At 51.4% G+C, this 21,261-nt stretch overlaps 1 protein-coding gene across 2 annotated transcripts in view; it reads right to left on the bottom strand.

Annotated features, from left to right (window-relative positions):
- dlp (glypican dally-like) overlaps nucleotides 1–21,261 on the bottom strand; it is a 160,935-nt gene that overhangs the window by 18,291 nt on the left and 121,383 nt on the right. The window contains exon 1 of one of the 2 annotated variants that reach the window (XM_069314129.1): nucleotides 17,382–17,401. The exons of the other annotated variant lie outside the window; for it this stretch is intronic. The gene's annotated coding sequence lies outside the window, so the exon portion shown is untranslated. Of the gene's footprint in view, nucleotides 1–17,381; nucleotides 17,402–21,261 lie in introns of those variants that run through there. 2 annotated transcript variants of the gene reach the window in all.

The raw sequence follows: 21,261 nt of genomic DNA, 5'->3' as shown, positions 1-21,261 counted from the left end.
CTAAGGTAAAAAAGATGGGGGGGAAGCTCTTACCCACGTCCTTCCCTCCTGCAAACTGACTACTCTTACCCTTCCTTCCTTCCCTCACTTTTATCCAGCCCTCCCCTCGAGCCTGCGAGAGAAGGGAAATGAAGGGAAGGAGAGAGAGAGAGAGGTAGAGAAGGGTAGGTGAATGAGCGGGAGAAAATGTCACTAGTACAAGATGTCCACTCACCTAGTTGTGCTTGCGGGGGTTGAGCTCTGGCTCTTTGGTCCCGCCATTTAACCGTCAATCTACTGGTGTACAGATATGTTTAGACCATCAGCCACTGAAGGAAACACCTTACCCACAGGTACAACTCTCAGCCCAAACTGTATTATCAAAATCCGAGGAAGTTATGTCCGTACCACAGTCAACCAATAGGTTAAGCAAATGGGGCTGCAAGTAACTGGCAGTGTGTGGCAGTCAGGGCCACTACCGTGAGCTCCAGTGCCACTATAAGAGCCGTAACCTGTGTATCAGTGCCGGTGGCACTCTGGCCCTCACGAGAGACCATAACAGTAAAGGTAAGCGACTCCTGAACACACAACCACTAAACACCAGACTACAGCACCAAGCCACCAGGGTGTGGAACACCATCCTAATGTTAGAGGACCCAATGTTAGAAACATTACTCCAAGATGAGACGCCCCACTCCCACAGCTGGTGGCCCAAGATGAGACGCCCCACTCCCACAGCTGGTGGCCCAAGATGAGACGCCCCACTCCCACAGCTGGTGGCCCAAGATGAGACGCCCCACTCCCACAGCTGGTGGCCCAAGATGAGACGCCCCACTCCCACAGCTGGTGGCCCAAGATGAGACGCCCCACTCCCACAGCTGGTGGCCCAAGATGAGACGCCCCACTCCCACAGCTGGTGGCCCAAGATGAGACGCCCCACTCCCACAGCTGGTGGCCCAAGATGAGACGCCCCACTCCCACAGCTGGTGGCCCAAGATGAGACGCCCCACTCCCACAGTTGGTGGCCCAAGAGCTTGAATTAATTCGATCGGAACCAAGCCCCCATAACACATAATTCCTAGAGGTAATACTGACCAAAACTCCTCTCCCCTTAAAATAGGGTTAATAATAATGTTTAATTATTATTAATAATAATAAATAAGACCCTAAAACAGGGCATCTGAGTATGTAAGTACACAGGACTCATCTATAGACATATATGGTGAAACACATGTGAAGAACCTCTCACACACTCACAGCTCCCTGACAAAAGGGAGCCAGCTTAGCTGCCAACACACCATTTGTGTGTTCATTTGTGTGTCAGTTCAGCAATAGGAACTCCCAGAACCCCATCAAGCAGGTATTTACAAATTATATGCTGACATGGTGTCAGCAAGGCGGACAGCCCGCCTGCTGTCATACCTCTCACTATCACACTATATTCTACATTTCTACAACTTTTCCTCTTTACTCCTCCCCCCACCACCACCAACCCCAGAAAGGTCTAGTGCCATGGCGGTGAGTTCTTTGATGAGTATCGATCTGCAGTGGGCAAGGGTCCTTCCACCTCCCTTCCTACCACAACATCTACTGGGTACTAGTACTCACCTAGTTGTGCTTGTGGAGATTGAGCTTCGGCTCTTTGGTCCCGCCTCTCAACCGTCAATCAACTGGTGTACAGGTTCCTGAGCCTACTGGGCTCTTATCATATCTACACTTGAAGCTGTGTATGGAGTCAGCCTCCACCACATCACTGCCTAATGCATTCCATTTGTTAACTACTCTGACTCCTAACAAGTCTTTCTAAGGCCTCTATGGCTCATCTGGGTACTAAGTTTCCACCTGTGTCCCCTTGTTCGTGTACCACCCGTGCTAACTAGTCTGTCTTTATCCTGCCAATTCCTCTGATAATTTTATAGGTGGTAATCATGTCTCCCCTCTAACCCTCTCTATCCTCCAGTAACGTGTAGGAGAAGTAAAGGGCCATCCCATCCACTCAAGCAGCGTTGACAGATAATCAAAGGGACGTGTATCTTGTGATGTTTCCTTGGATCAACGTCCCCGTGGCCCGGTCTCTGCTGAAGCTTTCTGGTTGGTAGTCAAGTCAAATAGGCTGTTAGAAGCCACTGTTCGCAGTCTGACTTATAAGTCACAGCCGGTCGGCTGAGTGGACAGCACGCTGGACTTGTGATCCTGTGGTCCCGGGTTCAATCCCGGGCGTCGGCGAGAAACAATGGGTAGAGTTTCTTTCACCCTAAGCCCCTGTTACTTAGCAGTAAAATAGGTACCTGGGTGTTAGTCAGCTGTCACGGGCTGCTTCCTGGGGGTGGAGGCCTGGTCGAGGAGCGGGCCGCGGGGACACTAAACCCCGAAATCTTCTCAAGAATCTCAAGATAACAACCCAGTTGATCGACCATAAGAAGCTGATCAGGCTGATAAAGTGGGGGGGGGGATTTTAATTTATTTATCAGGGGAAAGCGCCAAGCCATTACGACTATATAGCACTTGGAGCGCTCAGGATAAGGATTTGGGATGGGACGAGGAGGGAATGAATGGTACCCACCCTCTTGGACGGTCGGGGATTGAACGCCGACCTGCATGAAGCGAGACCGTCACTCTACCGTCCAACCCAAGTGGTTGGTAGGAGGAGGGGAGGAAGATGAAAGGTTCACAGGATAGGACGAGAAGGAAAGAGTGGGAAAGGCATGAAGGGAGAGATACCGCTAAAGGAACAGAGGAGAGGAAGGAAGACTGGAGGAGGGGTCGAGGCGACAAAGAAACGTACTCACCAAGTTGTGTTTGCGGGGGTTGAGCTCTGGCTCTTTGGTCCCGCCTCTCAACGTGGAAGGGCTGCCCGGGGAGCCAGAGTTTGAGGTACCAAACACACTAAAGAGTATGATACCTGGTTGATACCTGGTTGATGGGGTTCTGGGAGTTCTTCTACTCCCCAAGCCCGGCCCGAGGCCAGGCTCGACTTGTGAGAGTTTGGTCCACTAGGCTGTTGCTTGGAGCGGCCCGCAGGCCCACATACCCACCACAGCCCGGTTGGTCCGGAACTCCTTGGAGGAAACAATCTAGTTTCCTCTTGAAGATGTCCACGGGAATAAGAAGGTGGAGAGAAACAATGAGCAGAGAGGAGCAAGAAGAGTTAAAAACACCACACACGAGGAAAGGGAAGATAAACAAACCAAACTGAACTATGGAAGATAGTGAGAATATGGAACGGGGGGACATGAGGGAAAGGAAGGGGAAATAATAGGGGATGCCACGTCAAAAAGGAAGAGGCAAAAACTGCAGGAAGGGGAAAGGTTAATGAACCGCCTGTCCTCTAATGAACAAGATTCCCCTCTACAGCAGTACAGACGTGATGCTACTTGGAGGGTACATTACTACTTGGAGGGCTACTTGGAGGTAGCTACTTGGAGGGCTACCTGATGGGTGCATGCTGTAATGTATCTGGCCAGGGCACATACCCCGCCTCCCCCCCCCCCCCTCCAAGCATCACACCACCAGCCGGAGAGAAACTGGCCATTAAGACAACCTAACTCCCGCGCCTTATGTCTGAACCAGCAACAAGAAGGGCTACAAGACCCTAACAGCTCAACCACCGCAAGACCTGGTCAGGAAGCGGGCCTCCAAGTAGCACCTCCAACACTAGGGAGGAGGAAGAGCAAGAAGAGAGAGAGAGAGAGAGAGAGAGAGAGAGAGAGAGAGAGAGAGAGAGAGAGAGAGAGAGAGAGAGAGAGAGAGAGAGAGAGAGAGAGAGAGAGAGAGAGAGAGAGAGAGAGAGGCAGAGAGAGAGAGAGAGAGAGAGAGAGGCAGAGAGAGAGAGAGAGAGAGAGAGAGGCAGAGAGAGAGAGAGAGAGAGAGGCAGAGAGAGAGAGAGAGAGAGAGAGAGAGAGAGAGAGAGAGAGAGAGAGAGAGAGAGAGAGAGAGAGAGAGAGAGAGAGAGAGAGAGAGAGAGAGAGGGAGAGGGAGAGAGAGAGAGAGACAGAGACAGAGAGAGAGACAGACAGACAGAGAGACAGACAGAGAGACAGAGACAGACAGAGACTGAGACAGAGAGACAGAGACAGAGATAGAGAGAGAGATTTGAGAGTAGATATCAATGGCATGTACTAACCTAAATACATCGATAGACTACACTAAGCAACAGAGTGGGAAAAATAACTGGTGGCTCCTGCAGCCATAAACAGATGACGACACACACAAACACTCACGCAAACACACACACGCGCGTGCGCTGGAAAAGCCTCCTTCTGATTATTTCCTCTCAATTTCCGGCTTGGATGGCAAAACAGACCTCGCGGCTATTGAAGAAAAATCTCCATCTTCCTGAGAAGAGTGGAGAGGCTGATGGAGGGAGAGAGGGAGGGAGGGGTGATGGAGAGAGGGAGAGGGAGGGAGGGAGACAAAATACATAACGACACATGGATACATCACAGCCCGTGATACATGAACATTCTGTTCCAATAGCCACCTCCAAAGGATACCTGATCAACCAGGCTGTGACTCATACGTCAGGCTGCGAGCAGCCGCGTCTAACAGCCTGATTGACCAGTCCAGCAACCAGGAGGCCTGGTCGAGGACCGGGCCGCGGGGACGCTAAGCCCCGAAATCATCGCAAGGTAACCCGAATCTATAACAACAATAAGGGAGGTAATAGGTAGGGAAGGTAACAGGAAATAAAGTTTGGGAAAGGAAAGAAGGGAAGAGAAGGAGGAAGTGAGAAAAAAAGTAATGAAGGAAGTGTCTGAGGAGACGAACAAGATGGGGGGTTTGGGGAGGGGGGTGTAGGGATGATGGGGTGGGGGTGTAGGGGGGGGGGGGCTGGATTAGGGATAATCCCTGGCATGGGGCTGGTGTCACATCCACCACACATGCTCCACCACCGCCAACCTTAACTAAGTCCCTTTGCGGGGTTCATTCGGGATCACCATAGACCGTGCTACTTACAACGTGTTGTTCCAAACAGCTAGCTAACTCTACAACAACAACAGCAAGGGTTGAGCTTCAACTCTTTCCTCCCACCTCTCAATTTTCAATCCACCGGAGCGCAAGTTTCCAAGCCTATTGGGCTGTATCGTGTCTATCTGGGCTGTATCGTGTCTATCTGGGCTGTATCGTGTCTATCTGGGCTGTATCGTGTCTATCTGGGCTGTATCGTGTCTATCTGGGCTGTATCGTGTCTATCTGGCATGTATCGTGTCTATCTGGGCTGTATCGTGTCTATCTGGCATGTATCGTGTCTATCTGGGCTGTATCGTGTCTATCTGGGCTGTATCGTGTCTATCTGGGCTGTATCGTGTCTATCTGGGCTGTATCGTGTCTATCTGGGCTGTATCGTGTCTATCTGGGCTGTATCGTGTCTATCTGGGCTGTATCGTGTCTATCTGGGCTGTATCGTGTCTATCTGGGCTGTATCGTGTCTATCTATTGTAACTGTCTACGATGTCTACTTCCGTCAAGTCCATTAGTGTGTGTCTGTAGCCGTCTCCACTACCGTCCGCACGATGGGTATGGGGTGCATAATGAGTGAAAGTAACTAACTTTGGTTTACGGGGGTCCTCAGTCCTCCTATCCCGTGGCTCCGTCCCACTCTGAGAATTGTATCTTAAATGTTGACAGTATACTCTCTCTCTACTACAGGAGCTACGGTACAGGAGCTACGGTACAGGAGCTAGGGTACAGGAGCTACGGTACAGGAGCTACGGTACAGGAGCTACGGTACAGGAGCTACGGTACAGGAGCAACGGTACAGGAGCTACGGTACAGGAGCTACGGTACAGGAGCTACGGTACAGGAGCTACGGTACAGGAGCTACGGTACAGGAGCTACGGTACAGGAGCTACGGTACAGGAGCTACGGTACAGGAGCTACGGTACAGGAGCAACGGTACAGGAGCTACGGTACAGGAGCTACGGTACAGGAGCTACGGTACAGGAGCTACTGTACAGGAGCTACGGTACAGGAGCTACGGTACAGGAGCTACGGTACAATGTACAGCGTACATCATAGCTAGGGCGATCAGTCCTCGTGCACAGGAGGTGGTCATTTACCTGTGCGGGCAGGTAAGAGCGCACAAGGTACATGTGCCTTCATGCGTGTCCGGTGCGTCCGGCTAGTAACACACACACACACACTCGTGCGTAATAAACGCACACGGTGATGTGCGTATGTGATGAGGCGTGATGAGCGCGTAGAGATTCGTGTCTGTACAAGCGCGCGACGCATTATCCTTCACAACATGCGGCCGAGTAAGCCGCACGCTTCTTTTGCGGTGCTCCGACCCTCTCTCATCCGCCCTGCATGGCTCTGGGGCGCTCTGCATGGCCCTGGGGCGCTCTGCATGGCCCTGGGGCGCTCTGCATGGCCCTGGGGCGCTCTGCATGGCCCTGTGGCGCCCTAAATGACCCTGAGACGCTCTACATGGCCCTGGGGGCGATCGTTTGAATATACATCATTTTATATCCGTTGGGGCATCTGGAACGGACGGACCGGGTCCAACAACTTCGCCGCTCACAGGTAAGTCTTTGCTAACGTAATATTCAGGAGGAAGCGACTCCCGGTGATTACATGACCGTGACAATTCCTTCTAGCGCTACCCAATGACAGAAGCCTCTGAGCATCATGAGGGCTCCCGTGAGAGACTTCCCCGGAGATGAAAGATGCTTCTCAGTCACGCCAAGGAGGAGGGGAAGGAGGGCGCTAAGATTTCCTGTCCGGCAGGAAACGGGCCCCTGAACCCACTCCTGCAAGCAGGGCAGCGTGGTTGAGTAGGACAACATGCACTCGTGTGTGTGTGTGTGTGTGTGTGTGTGTGTGTGTGTGTGTGTGTGTGTGTGTGTGTGTGTGTGTGTGTGTGTGTGTGTGTGTGTGTCAACTCCCTGACAAGAGAGGGACAGCTTAACTTAGCTGCTAAACACACACACACCCCTATTGTAATCAAAAGGAAATACCTCCTTAGGAGGTGTCTTCAGTCAATCTAACAGTGATTCCTCGGACAGAGTGCGCGTATGTGTGTCCCCCAACAGTGTGATGGATCAGACCGTGATGGAGGCAGCGTGGCTGGGACACTCCCGAAGCAAGACAAGGCAGTCACAAGATAAGACAACCTAGACACTGTAAGTGTCTAGGTTGACAAGATAAGACACTGTAAGACAGGAACGCCCTGTAAGGCAGAGACAGTATTGGCTAACTTCCTCAACACACACACAAAGCCAGGTCATAAAAGCAATACAGAAATACAGTCGATATCTATATCTAGAGGTTATCTAGAGATGATTTCGGGGGCTTTTTTTTTTAGCGTCCCCGCGGCCCGGTCCTCGACCAGGCCTCCACCCCCAGGAAGCAGCCCGTGACAGCTGACTAACACCCAGGTACCTATTTTACTGCTAGGTAACAGGGGGCATAGGGTGAAAGAAACAGTGCCCATTGTTTCTCGCTGGCGCCTGGGATCGAACCCAGGACCACAGGATCACAAGTCCAGCGTGCTGTCCGCTCGGTCGACCGGCTCCCATAGTCACTGTTAAGCAACTAGTATCACCACATTAACCACCAAACTACCAAATCACCACCACCAGTCAGTAACAACCGTAGGACGATAACATAAATATATTTCATGACAGGCAAATGCAATACATATACGAGCCTGTAATTGCCTGCTTTACATACAAACTCTAACTAACATTTGAGTCCTCCGGCGAATTCAAATTTAAAGTTCTTGAATGTCGCTCAAAAGTTTAAACTCAGGGACGTTATTTGACGTTTCAATTAAAAGTTGAAATGACAGGCATGCACACAAGCGCTCGTCCAGCGACAACAGTCGGACACTACTCACTTTTCTGGAGTTATAAGTGGAAATAACTCAAACGTGACCAAATAACTGATGACTTAACAGTTAAAAGTTATAACGGTCACTTCCGTCAACGGTCACGCTGAAGAGAAAGAGGCTCGCCCGCTAGCTCATTATACAGATTACATTATATACAGACTATTTTCTAAGAGGAAAACGAGTATATATGTAAGTCTGATTGGCGTAGGGACGTGACAGCTGAGTGGACAGCGCTTCGGATTCGTAGTCCTGAGGTTCCGGGTTCAATTCCCGGTGGAGGCGGAAACAAATGGGCAGAGTTTCTTCCACACTGATGCCCTTGTTCACCTAGCAGTAAATAGGTACCTGGGCGTTAGACAGCTCCTACGGGCTGCTTCCTGGGGGATGTGTAACAAAAAGGAGGCCTGGTCGAGGACCGGGCCGCAGGGACGCTAAGCCCCGAAATCATCTCAAGATAACCTCAAGATAAGGTAACGAGCCAACTACCTGAAGGATCGCCGCTGGAAAATACTGGACATGGAAGGAAATGCAGAATAGAACCAGTGAAGAAAGAGCAGGGGTGCCATAGGCACAATTAGAGAACACTGTATAAACATCAGAGGTCCAGTGAAGAGCAGAGGTGCCATAGGCACAATCAGAGAACACTGTATAAACATCAGAGGTCCAGTGAAGAGCAGAGGTGTCATAGGCACAATTAGAGAACACTGTATAGACATCAGAGGTCCAGTGAAGAGCAGAGGTGCCATAGGCACAATCAGAGAACACTGTATAAACATCAGAGGTCCAGTGAAGAGCAGAGGTGCCATAGGCACAATCAGAGAACACTGTATAAACATCAGAGGTCCAGTGAAGAGCAGAGGTGCCATAGGCACAATCAGAGAACACTGTATAAACATCAGAGGTCCAGTGAAGAGCAGAGGTGCCATAGGCACAATCAGAGAACACTGTATAAACATCAGAGGTCCAGTGAAGAGCAGAGGTGCCATAGGCACAATCAGAGAACACTGTATAAACATCAGAGGTCCGCGGCAGTTCAACACCCTCCCAGCGAGCATAAGAAATATTGCCGGAACAACCGTGGACATCTTCAAGAGAAAACTAGATAGTTTTCTCCAAGGAGTGTCGGACCAACCGGGCTGTGGTGGGTATAAAAAAAAACATCAATCAATATGTAACTATTTTCGACTCAACCTCGACCTTTATAAAGAGTAAGTTCGCCCCGGGAACCATCGTTGAGGTGTGATAGACCCCCCTGCAACACTGGGGCCGACCCCCCCCCCTGCAACTCTGGGGGTTGCTGGGGACTTGACGTGGGGGAAGGGGGGGGGGGAGTAGGGGGTCATCCAGGCCGTTTTCAAGTCAATTAATTACTCCGTGATGCAGAGGGTGACGGGACGCGGAAGTTTAATTAATATTCCGTACCTGAGGTGTAATTGTTCGGCAGTCACCTGTGAGCCACACCTGGGGAGTGTCCTGGTGTGGGGGAGGAGTCAGGGGTGTTAGGTAAGTGACCTTGTAGTCCCTGCCCCTACTCTTGCACATCTTCCCCCACAAACCCCCTTACTAACCCCCCCATATCACCCCCTGATGCACAACCCCTCCTTACCCCTTCCCTCCACCCACTACAATCTCCCTAAATCTCGATTTCAATTCCTTTCTTTTTACCGCCAAAATTCATCGCCAAAATTCAAAATTTACCGCCAAAATTCAAAATTCAGCGCCAAAATTCAAAATTCTCCGCCAAAATTTAAAATTCCCCGCCAAAATTCAAAATTCAGCGCCAAAATTCAAAATTCAGCGCCAAAATTCAAAATTCAGCGCCAAAATTCAAAATTCCCCGCCAAAATTCAAAATTCAGCGCCAAAATTCAAAATTCCCCGCCAAAATTCACCAACACGAAACCAAAATCCCGTCGTCTCCCTTCCACTGCCCTGTTCCAACTCCCCTCCTCCACTTCACCCATCGGAAACACAATCCCCCTCACTTCTCCTCCCCCCCTTCCACAATCCCCCCTTTCCACTAGGGGCAAAAACCCATTCCCTCTGCTCCTAACTGTCCCCCATTCCCCCGGTGTAATTTTCCGTTCCATATCCCCCCCACCGTTTTTTGGAATACAGATGAGGGGACGGGGAAGGGAGGGGTGGGAGGGGAGGGGGAAGGAAGGAAGGGGCGAGTGGATGGGTAGGGAGCGAAGGTAATTAATGAAAAAAAAGGAAAGATGAGATCTGGCTAGATGAGAAGAGTTAAGCCAAGAGAGAGAGAGAGTTAGGGAGAGGAGTTAAGAGTTAGTAGGAGGTTAAGAGTCAAAGGTTAGTGGGATGGAGAGAGTTAGGAGGAGGGAGAGCTTGGGAGAGAGTTAGGAAAGAGCATACATGAATCTGTGCAAAGTGTAACGGACCATATGAGGCAAAAATGCCCAACCGCTTCCACTCCAGCACTTAAGGCAGCCAATTGCTGGAAAGTTTGTGTGACTTTGCTTCCAGACTGTAACGTTACTCTCTGATACACAGGTCACCTGGCCTGCCTTCCACCTGGCCTACCACCACCATCACCAGCATCACCACCACCACTATCTCCCTTAACCCAGTCACATTCTCAGTGGTCTTCATCGCGGCATCTTCCTCCTCTCTCTACCACCACCACTGTGATATTAACCTCCAGGACACTTGGTATCCTCTATTTCATGGCTGACGTACGTGGTAACATCTTCACTACCGCCTTCCAGACACTCCCTACGCACCATACAACAGTTCCAGACCTCCCTACAAACCATACAACAGTTCCAGACACTCCCTACACACCATACAACAGTTCCACACACTCCCTGCAAACCATACAACAGTTCCAGACACTCCCTACGCACCATACAACAGTTCCAGACACTCCCTACGCACCATACAACAGTTCCAGACACTCCCTACGCACCATACAACAGTTCCAGACACTCCCTACGCACCATACAACAGTTCCAGACTCTCCCTACACACCATACAACAGTTCCAGACACTCCCTACAAACCATACAACAGTTCCAGACACTCCCTACAAACCATACAACAGTTCCAGACACTCCCTACGCACCATACAACAGTTCTAGACTCTCCCTACACACCATACAACAGTTCCAGACACTCCCTATACACCATACAACAGTTCCAGACACTCCCTACATTAAATGCATCTTCCAGACGTCTGTTACTCTCACTAGAAGTCATCCTAACTGACCATACTCTGACAAAAGAAGCCCAAAACCTTCTTACTCTCACCACTCCATAAGAAACAGTTCTAAATACCTTCACCGAAACCAGATTTAACTCTTGACTTTCTAATGGTCACCTTATATCACCCCCTACACTAGGGGGGTCTTAGCACGTCTTCTCACCCCTTCCCTATTCTCTCCCCTCCCTACTTTAATCCCATCTCCTCTTCCCCCCCCCATCCTTCTGGACCAATCCCCCTCCCCCATATATTTCTCCTCGCCCCTGACACCCACTATTTGACCCTATTTAACAGCGTTGGGACGGCCGTTTTTCATCCTGTTGTGTGTCTCTTCTACCGTTGGTGTTCCGGCTGTCGTCCCACTGTTTAACAGGTGCCGCACGCCCACTCTTTGGTCTTGTTTCCAAGTAGCACGGGCTATGGTGAGCCCGAAGTACTCCTTATATCTCTCTCTAGGTTCTTGCCACTTGTCTCGCATGTCTTCACCTTCCTTTGTGGCAGCGTCCGGGCTTAGCCAGTCCTGTAACCAGGAGGACAGGTCGGGGACCGGCCCGCGGGGACGTTGAGCCCCGAAATCGTATGGGAAGGTAAGGATGCTAGAGAAGCTACAGCTATACATAGCTTGTTATTGTGTCATCACCATCTTGTGTCCCATCCCTCATCGTTCCCACCCATCCTTACCCCTCCCTTTCCTCAGGATCCAAACACCCCCTCCCTTTCCTTCTCCTCTTAAGCCTCCCTTCCCTTCTTCTATTCACTCCCTAATGCCTTTCCCATCTCATTTCCCTTCTCTCACCTTTTGAACTCGTCCCCCTCACACCTCTTCCTCAGACCCCCTCCCTCATTCCTCTCAATAACTCTCCCTCTCCTCTCCCTCTCGATGCTCTGCTGTTCCCCCTCTCTCTCTCTCCCACCTCTCTCTCTCCCTCTCTCTCCCCCTCTCTCTCTCCCCCCCGCTCTCTCTCCCCCCCCCTCTCTCTCTCCCTCCCTCTCCCTCCCTGTCTCTCCCCCCCTCTCTCTCTCTCCCTCTCTCTCTCTCCCCCACCGGACAGAGCCCCAAGCTACTAAACACAGGGGGGGGGGAGGGAAGCCGAGTCCAGAGGCGGCGCTACACAGGGTGGAGTCATAAGGCTGTAGTGGTGTGTGTTCTGCATGAGGGTGTCGGCCTTCCTGGCGTCTCCGCGGGGGGTGGCAGGCCCCTATAGCCTCAACCCCCCTCTTCTTCCACTATACACCAATACACCTCCCCCCCCTCTCTCTCTCTCCCTCTCTCTCTCTCCCTTCTGTATATTGCCGCCGCCCCAACACTTTTGGTGTACACCCCCTTTGGTGTTTGCTGCGACACACACACACACACACACACACACACACACACAGACGGTTGAGAGGCGGGACCAAAGAGCCAGAGCTCAACCCCCGCAAACACAACTAGGTGAGTACACACACACACACACACACACACACACACACACACACACACACACACACACACACACACACACACACGCGCGCGCGCGGAATCTGTACACACCAGTTGATTGACAATTGAGAGGCGGGACCAATGAGCCAGAGCTCAACCCCCTGCAAAGCACAACTAGGTGAGTACACCCCTTCTCCTCCACCCACCCACACGGCTACTCAAAACACTAATCAATCACCCTCCAATCACCCCCCTCCAATCCCACCCAACCACTACCCCCACCCCACACTCCAGGGAGAAATCACAATACCAGCCACAATCACAAGCTTCCCTTCCTAATTCAACAGTTAACCGTCAGGTGTAACTGCAGGTATGCCACACACACCTGTTACGGGAACAGGTGATCCCCCCCCCTTGTGTCAAGTGTGTCAAGAGATACTGTCACAGAGATGACACTGGATGACACTCTACACATCTTACATGGAGAGATGTAGGGGGGGGAGTTGTGGGGGGGGTAGCAATGTAGAGATGGAGAGGGGGACTGGAGGTGTAAAAGGGGGGGGGGGGAGAGGAGGAACAGAAAGGGGAGAGGGGGGAGGGGGGGAAGAATGGACCAGCAGATACTGGCTAGGCAATGAATAAGTTTTGACCTGAACTTATATAAAAAATCGTTATTCATACATGTACAAAACATGATTCAAACTCAAAGTGGTAATTAATAACATGGCTGTGCATTTATAATTTGGTCAAGTCAAGCCCGGCCCGAGGCCAGGTTTGACTTGTGAGAGTTTGGTCCACCAGGCTGTTGCTTGGAGCGGCCCGAGGCCCACATATCCACCACAACCCAGTTGGTCCGGCACTCCTTGAAGAAAACTATCTCGTTTACTCTTGAAGATGTCCACGGTTGTTCCCGCGGTAGGTAGATTTATTGAGTCCAACTGGACAATATATTTGGAGATATACATAATCCCCAAACATATCACGGCAGGCATGAATTACACAGAATATCATCAGTGGTGTAAGCGCAGCTCGCTAACATTCATGTAGGCACAGGAATCTGTACACCAGTTGATTGACAGTTGAGAGGCGGGACCAAAGAGCCAAAGCTCAACCCCCACAAGTACAACTATGTAAGTACACACACACACACACACACACACACACACACACACACACACACACACACACACACACACACACACACACTCACACACACTCACACACACACACATACACACACACACACACACACACACACACACACACACACACACACACACACACACACACACACACACACAAAGGACAGCTCCATTAAGGCAAAAAAAATCTAATTAGAAAAGCCTGGGCAAAAGAGTTTTGTACAAAGCTTTAAAAACAGTCTTACAGGTGATTAATGGGCAATTAGGTGCAGCTGCAGCAGAGTGAGGAGCACTTCTGGCCCTGGAGGACACGTAAGACCAGGGACAAAGACCTGCCTCACCAGGCTATAGCAGCCAAAGGGCTGGGAAGAACAGGGGGGGGGGGGGCACGTGTGGGACTGGGCCACGTGGGAGGTGGGCCAAGACACGAGGACAAGCATACCACAATGAGCATATATTAATATATTAAACAGTTCATATACACTGTAAACTTAAACATCCAGGGCGCTGACTGGGACAGATCAAAGCGCGTCACCCGCTCTAACCTGTGCGCCGTCCATACCTCTCCATCTCCAGACATAACCACATAAATACACAAGCCTTCAGTAGTTACCTTGAGAGGTTATCGTGAGATGATTTCGGGGCTTTTTAGTGTCCCCGCGGACCCGGTCCTCGACCAGGCCTCCACCCCCAGGAAGCAGCCCGTGACAGCTGACTAACACCCAGGTACCTATTTTACTGCTAAGACAAACCATCAGCACGTGTCCCTCTAAGACACGTAACAACAATAAAACACGCCAGAAGGCCTACTGACCTGCAGTTTCTCCTGTGGCGAGTCGATATTATTATGTCTGAGAAAATCAACTGGACGTCTTAGGAGATTCGAACCCGCGACCAGCAGACTGCCAGCCACAACCTCTACCACATAAACCATACGGGTTTGTGAATGCTCTAGTGAACGGGCCGTACAAATAACCGTTTTCTAGGCGTGTTTCGGTTCGGTTAGGTTAGGTTTGCCTGATTTAGTACGACGTTTTCTGTCCGTTCAAGCCACTCTAGAGGGCGGGGTGTGAGAGGGAAGGGTGAGAGGGGGAGGGAAGGGTGAGAGGGGGGGGGGCAGGGTGAGAAGAGGGAGTTGGAATAGAGTAGGGGGGAAGGGGGGAGGGGTAATAATGACGTCATAAGGGAGAGAGAGAGGCGCAGTAGAGAGCGGATGTTAACCCTTGGGTCAAAATTTGTCCCCTTACCCATCCTGTCCACCACCACTACAACCACAATCACCACCATCTCTGCAACCACAATCACCCCCACAACCACCATCACTAGTGTCAGGTCCAGCAACCACCACCACCATTTTGGCAAACTCCTGGGACCAGATTCACGAAGCAGTTACGTAAGTACTTACGAACGTGTACGAGCCCCGGTTCGATCCCGGGGGTGATGAAGGGAGATGGGAGGATAAGGAGGGAGAAAGAGGGAAAGGGGAAGAGGGTAAGGGATGAAATTGAGGGATGAAATTGAGGGATGAAATTGAGGGAAAAGATTGATTGATTTATATAGATTAAGCCACCCAAGAGGTGGCACGGGCATGAATAACCCGTAACAAGGGGGGAAGAGGAGGAGAGAAGGGTAAAATAGGGGGAATGGGGGAGAGAGGGTGAAGATAGGAAAGATAGACCCGGGCACCCCCGGACACCCCTCTAATCTAGTTTACGGGAGTTTATGGAGTAAGAAGAGAGGGGGGGCTGGAGCCCCCAGACTCATCACTGGGTCCCCCCCATCAACTAGTTACCTGCGTCAGGAGCTGCGTCAGAAGCTGCGTCAGGAGCTTGCGTCAAGGCAAGTCGTCAGCACCTGACGCCGGTAACGAGTTAACGACATAATTATCCCCCCCCCCCCCCCCGGTGATTGAAACACTGATTTTCGATAATAACCAAAAGTGGCTAAATTATCATAATTGTTATCAAACAACGACAACAAATTGGACGCCAATGACGTCATACCACGGCAAGGGCACCATAACTATGGCAATAAATTAACACACACGCAAGAGCGCACGCACGCACACACACACACACACACAGTTGGTTGATTGACAGTTGAGAGGCGGGCCGAAAGAGCAGAGCTCAACCCCCGCAAGCACAACTAGGTGAATACACACACACACACACACACACACACACACACACACACACACACACACACACACACACACACACACACACACACACACACACACACACAGGTAAGGATAGGGCGTCTGGGACAAGATAAACAAAAGTGGGTGTGGACCTCCACACCCAGCCCACCACTGGTATACACTAGACCATGAAGTCAGGGGTGTAGAGCAAAGCCAGGTGTGTAGGGACAGGTGTGTAGAGAAGGGGGACAGGTTTGTAGAGAAGTAACACGTGTGTAGCATCAACGCCAAATGTACAGGAACGTGGGAGGGTTGTAGAGCAACCCCAGGTGTGTAGAGGAGTACATGGAGGTGTATGGGGGGTGTATGGGGGCGAGAGGAGGGATGTGCATGTCTGAACTACACACCAGAAACACCCTGAGGGACATAACAACTACAGCAAGTCAGCAGGGTGTGCAATACTACCTAAGTGTTAGAAAGACTTGATGCTGGAAAGAATATTGCAATCATGAGCTCTCCAGGTGCAATCTGTGAGCAGGGACCAGGAGGGGACCAGGAGGCAACCAGGAGGCAACCAGGAGGCAACCAGGAGGCCTGGTCGACGACCGGGCCGCGGGGACGCTAAGCCCCGGTAGCACCTCAAGGTAACCTCATGTAGGAACTGGGGTCATGACCTCTCACACTACATTATTGACTGTCCTCTTATTACACCTTACCGGCATGAGGTACTTGGAGCCTTGCATTGACTTTATTACCTCTCGTGTGCTTGATGATATCCTTATAATGTACCCGATGTTTGCTAGTGTAGGCTGCTGATCACACGGCCCTGTGTGAGTAACTATCCGGTGTGAAAGGGATTTGTTATTTTCACATTCTTGGTCATGGCAGAGGAGGGAGGCCTGGTCGACGACCGGGCCGCGGGGACGCTAAGCTCCGGAAGCACCTCAAGGTATGACACAAAGTGCTTGTGGGGTACTCCACTGGTGCTGTCCCGTCTTGAGCAGTACTCGAGGAGTAGTCTCGAGTACTCAAGCCTCCTACTCGAGTACTCAAGACGGGATATCACCAGTGATTTCAAGAGTATTTACACTGCCCTGGGATCCTTGGATTTGAAGGTTCTTCACATCATACTAAAATGTTCCTGGTTGACGCTATATTTGCTATATATCACTACACGTTAGATCAGCCGGGTTGTGGTGGGTATGTGGGCCTGTGGGCCGCTCCAAGCAACAGCCTGGTGGACCAAACTCTCACAAATCGAGCCTGGCCTCGGGCCGGGCATGGGGAGTAGAAGAACTCCCAGAACCCCATCAACCAGGTATATGTGGGCCTGCGGGCCGCTCCAAGCAACAGCCTGGTGGACCAAACTCTCACAAATCGAGCCTGGCCTCGGGCCGGGCATGGGGAGTAGAAGAACTCCCAGAACCCCATCAACCAGGTATATGTGGGCCTATGGGTCGCTCCAAGCAACAGCCTGGTGGACCAAACTCTCACAAATCGAGCCTGGCCTCGGGCCGGGCATGGGGAGTAGAAGAACTCCCAGAACCCCATCAACCAGGTACCAACCAGGTCGTCGTAGGAGTAAGTGGCAACAGGAGTTAGGCCAGACGGCCCATCCAAAATAGGTGCAGGAAATAGGCTACCTTACCAGGTGATGGGTGTCAGTAGCAGCAACAGTAGCAGCAACAGTAGCAGCAACACATGTCTCACCTGGCGGGAAAAACCACAATTAACAACCGGTTCATCATCAGTGTTACCAACAATACAACCCCACAATCCCACAGAATTACCAACCCCTCAACACTTGCCCCACAACATGGATACTCGTCCCACAACCTGTGTTACTAAACTATAAAGCATTGTCCAACATTTTTTTGTTTTTATTTTATCACCTCTCACTCAGGGTCGCCGGTGGCTGAGTGGATAGCACGCTGGATACGTAATCCTGGGGTTCGATTCCCGGCAGAATTTCTTTAACCCTGATGCCCCCCCTGTTACCTAGCAGTAAATAGGTACCTGGGAGTTAGACAGCTGTTACGGGTTGCTTCCTGTGTGTGTGGGGGGGGGGAAACAATTAGTAGTTAGTAACAGTTGATTGACAGTTGAAAGGTGGACCGAAAGAGCAGAGCTCAACCCCCGCAAGCACAAGTAGGAAAATACTCTACCCGTCACACACAGCAGAGACCCCTCACATCACTAGCCAAACACCAGAGACAAGGGGAATATTACCACCAGACGATGAAGCACCTCCAATACTGAGGGGAAATTAGCACACAAAGCCACTGGTGTAATTATAACAAGAGGGGAGGAGGTGGACCCCACCAGCCGTGACAGAGGGGAGTAGGAGGGGAAGTAGAAGAACTCCCAGAACCCCATCAAGCAGGTATCAAGCAGGACAGGGTCATAGCCACCGGCAGTGCCCTCCCTTCATGCCCTGTACTTCCCTCTCCCGGTAGCAGCTTGGACATTTCATACCGAAAGTAGGAATATCTAATGCGATATAGCTAGTACCTTGAGGTTACCTTAAGGTGCTTCTGGGGCTTAGCATCCCCGCGGCCCGGTCGTCGACCAGGCCGCGGGGACGCTAAGCCCCGAAATCATCTCAAGGTAACTTCAAGGAACATCATCGCTCTTACAACAATGCCAGAATCGTCCTCAGCTTTTGGCGATTCGGCAAAAACAGCTTTATTTGTACTCCTTTTATTGATTAATATGGACGGTATAGCCGTGGACTGCTTGAGGTTATCTTGAGGTTATCTTGAGATGATTTCGGGGCTTTTTAGTGTCCCCGCGGCCCGGTCCTCGACCAGGCCTCCACCCCCAGGAAGCAGCCCGTGACAGCTGACTAACAACCAGGTACCTATTTTACTGCTAGGTAACAGGGGCATTGGGTGAAAGAAACTCTGCCCATTGTTTCTCGCTGGGGCCTGGGATGGAACCCAGGACCACAGGATCACAAGTCCCGCGTGCTGTCCGCTCGGCCGACCGGCTCCCTCCCTGCTTGTCCTAAAGGTTAACTAGCGTCTAATATAACCACTACTAGTGGGTAGTGCCTAGTAGGGTGCCTAGTAAGATCACTACGCTGGTGCCAGTGCCAATTGTTGTGATGAAGGTGTACATGTGACTGAAGTACGGCCCCTCTTGTCTCCTTAAGAAACAAGGAGGCCAGGTTCGACCCCCACCATCACCACACACCCTGCACTCTCGTAAGAGAAAAGGTGAGGTGAGTGTCACGTGTCCTCACACACTTACACACTCACACTACACACTTACTGCAGTTTGCTCTGACATCACCAACTGGCATTACTGCAAGGTAAGATTACGTCTCTCTGTCTCTGTCTCTGTCTCTCTCTCTCTCTCTCTCTCTCTCTCTCTCTCTCTCTCTCTCTCTCTCTCTCTCTCTCTCTCTCTCTCTCTCTCTTTCTGTGTCTCTGTCTCTGTGTCTCTCTACTCTACTCTTTTCTACTCTACTCTACTCTCCCCTCCCCCACCTCCATCCACAGCTTTAAGGTCGCGTTTCGTCAAAGAAAGTGAACGTCAGAATAGTTAAGATATAAGGCACTCCTCCGAGAAGGATAGTTAGGTGAGCATAACTATCTAGACCTCACTGCCCCGTACTCACTCATATGTAAATGACATAAATGACTCAGGAAGCGTATTATAGTTTCGCTGTTGTTATCATAGAGATGTAAACTATTTCACCAGCTTCGAAGAGGTTGTTAAAGCTTGGTCTATAAGGAGTTTCCAAGACAATATGATCACTCACAGGATATATCTTGAGGCATATCTTGAGGTGCTTCCGGGGCTTAGTGTCCTCGCGGCCCGGTCGTCGACCAGGCCTCCTGGTTGCTGGACTGATCAACCAGGACCAACCAGAGGATGGATGAGGTGTTACTGCAGTAACTAAGTGATTGTGGGAAATACGGAGCTTGGGAGCTTGAGTTGGACCTTGAGAGCTCATTTAGGTCAGTACACACACAGCACAATAACCAGAGGTTATCTTGAGGTTATCTTGAGGTGATTTTCAGGGCTAAGCGTCCCCGCGGCCCGGTCCTCGACCAGGTCTCCTTTTTATTACACACCCCCAGGAAGCAGCCCGTAGCAGCTGTCTAATTCCCAGGTACCTATTTCCTGCTAGGTGAACAGGGCATCAGGGTGAAACAAAACTCTGCCCATTTGTTTCCGCCTCCACCGGGGATCGAACCCGGAACCTCAGGACTACGAATACCGAGCGCTGTCCACTCAGCTGTCAGGCCCCTCGCTGTCAGGGCGGGAAGGTCAGGTCACAGCTGGCTGGGGTCGTGACCTTCGTGATGGGGGGGGGGGACGGGAGGATGGTCTCAATTGTGCGTCATTCGCTAGTGACCGGCTGACCCCCGTTTGACCCCGGCTGACCCCGCCTGACCCCACCTGACCCCGGCTGACCCCGCCTGACCTCGTCTGACCCCGTCTGACCCCGGCTGACCCCGCCTGACCCGAGCCTAACAACTGGCCGCACTAATTACCCCCACCGTCCACTAATTCCCTCCGCCTCACTCGTCTTCATTAGCGCGTCCAATTGCTGGTTCCCGCCTACACGGCACGGGCGCCAGACTGGGGGGGGGGGTAATGGGGTGGTTACTGGGGGGGGGAGGGGGGAGGAGAGGGGATAAACAGCAAAGAAAAAGGAAGGAGGAAATGAAGGAACAGAGAAGACAATTGGGAGAAGGAAAGACCCCCCCAGATAGTGGGAGGGGGAATAGGTAGGTCTAAAAAGAGTAAGAGATAGTTTCAATTATCTTGAGATGACTTCGGGGCTTTAGTGTCCCCGCGGCCCGGTCCTCGACTAGGCCTCCACCCCCAGGAAGCAGCCCGTGACAGCTGACTAACACCCAGGTACCTATTTTACTGCTAGGTAACAGGAGCATAGGGTGAAAGAAACTCTGCCCATTGTTTCTCGCCAGCGCCTGGGATCGAATCCAGGACCACAGGATCACAAGTCCAGCGTGCTGTCCGCTCGGCCGACCGGCTCCCTTAAGAGTAAGAGATAGTTTCAATTCAGCCTAGTGGCTGCCTGATCGGCTAGCCAGCCAGTCAGTCAGTCAGTCAGTCAGCCAGTCAGTCAGTCAGTCAGTCAGTCAGTCAGTCAGTCAGTCAGTCAGTCAGTCAGTCAGTCAGCCAGCCAGCCAGCCAGCCAGCCAGCCAGCCAGCCAGTCAGTCAGTCAGTCAGTCAGGCTATTGCTGCTTGCAGCCCGCATATTGCAATTATCATCACAATTGCGGGATTTGGGCAGCGGTACAGGAAACTGTCTTAACTAGACCTTAAGAGTTCCGGGAATTGTTCTATTCCCCAAGTCCGGCCTAGAACCAGGCTCGACCTGTGATCGCTTGGTCCACCAGGCTGTTGCTTGGAGCGGCCCACAGGTCCACATATCCACTACAACCTGGTTGGTCCGGCACTTCTTGCAAGAACTTATCTAAGTGCCTCTTGAAGACATCCACCTTGAATGAATTATCAGGGGAAATCATCTTCTCTAATTGTGTCTATG

The sequence above is a fragment of the Procambarus clarkii genome, chromosome 78 (assembly GCF_040958095.1).
Source record: "Procambarus clarkii isolate CNS0578487 chromosome 78, FALCON_Pclarkii_2.0, whole genome shotgun sequence".
Lineage (NCBI taxonomy): Eukaryota > Metazoa > Arthropoda > Malacostraca > Decapoda > Cambaridae > Procambarus > Procambarus clarkii.
This window is presented reverse-complemented; position numbering and strand designations above follow the sequence as displayed.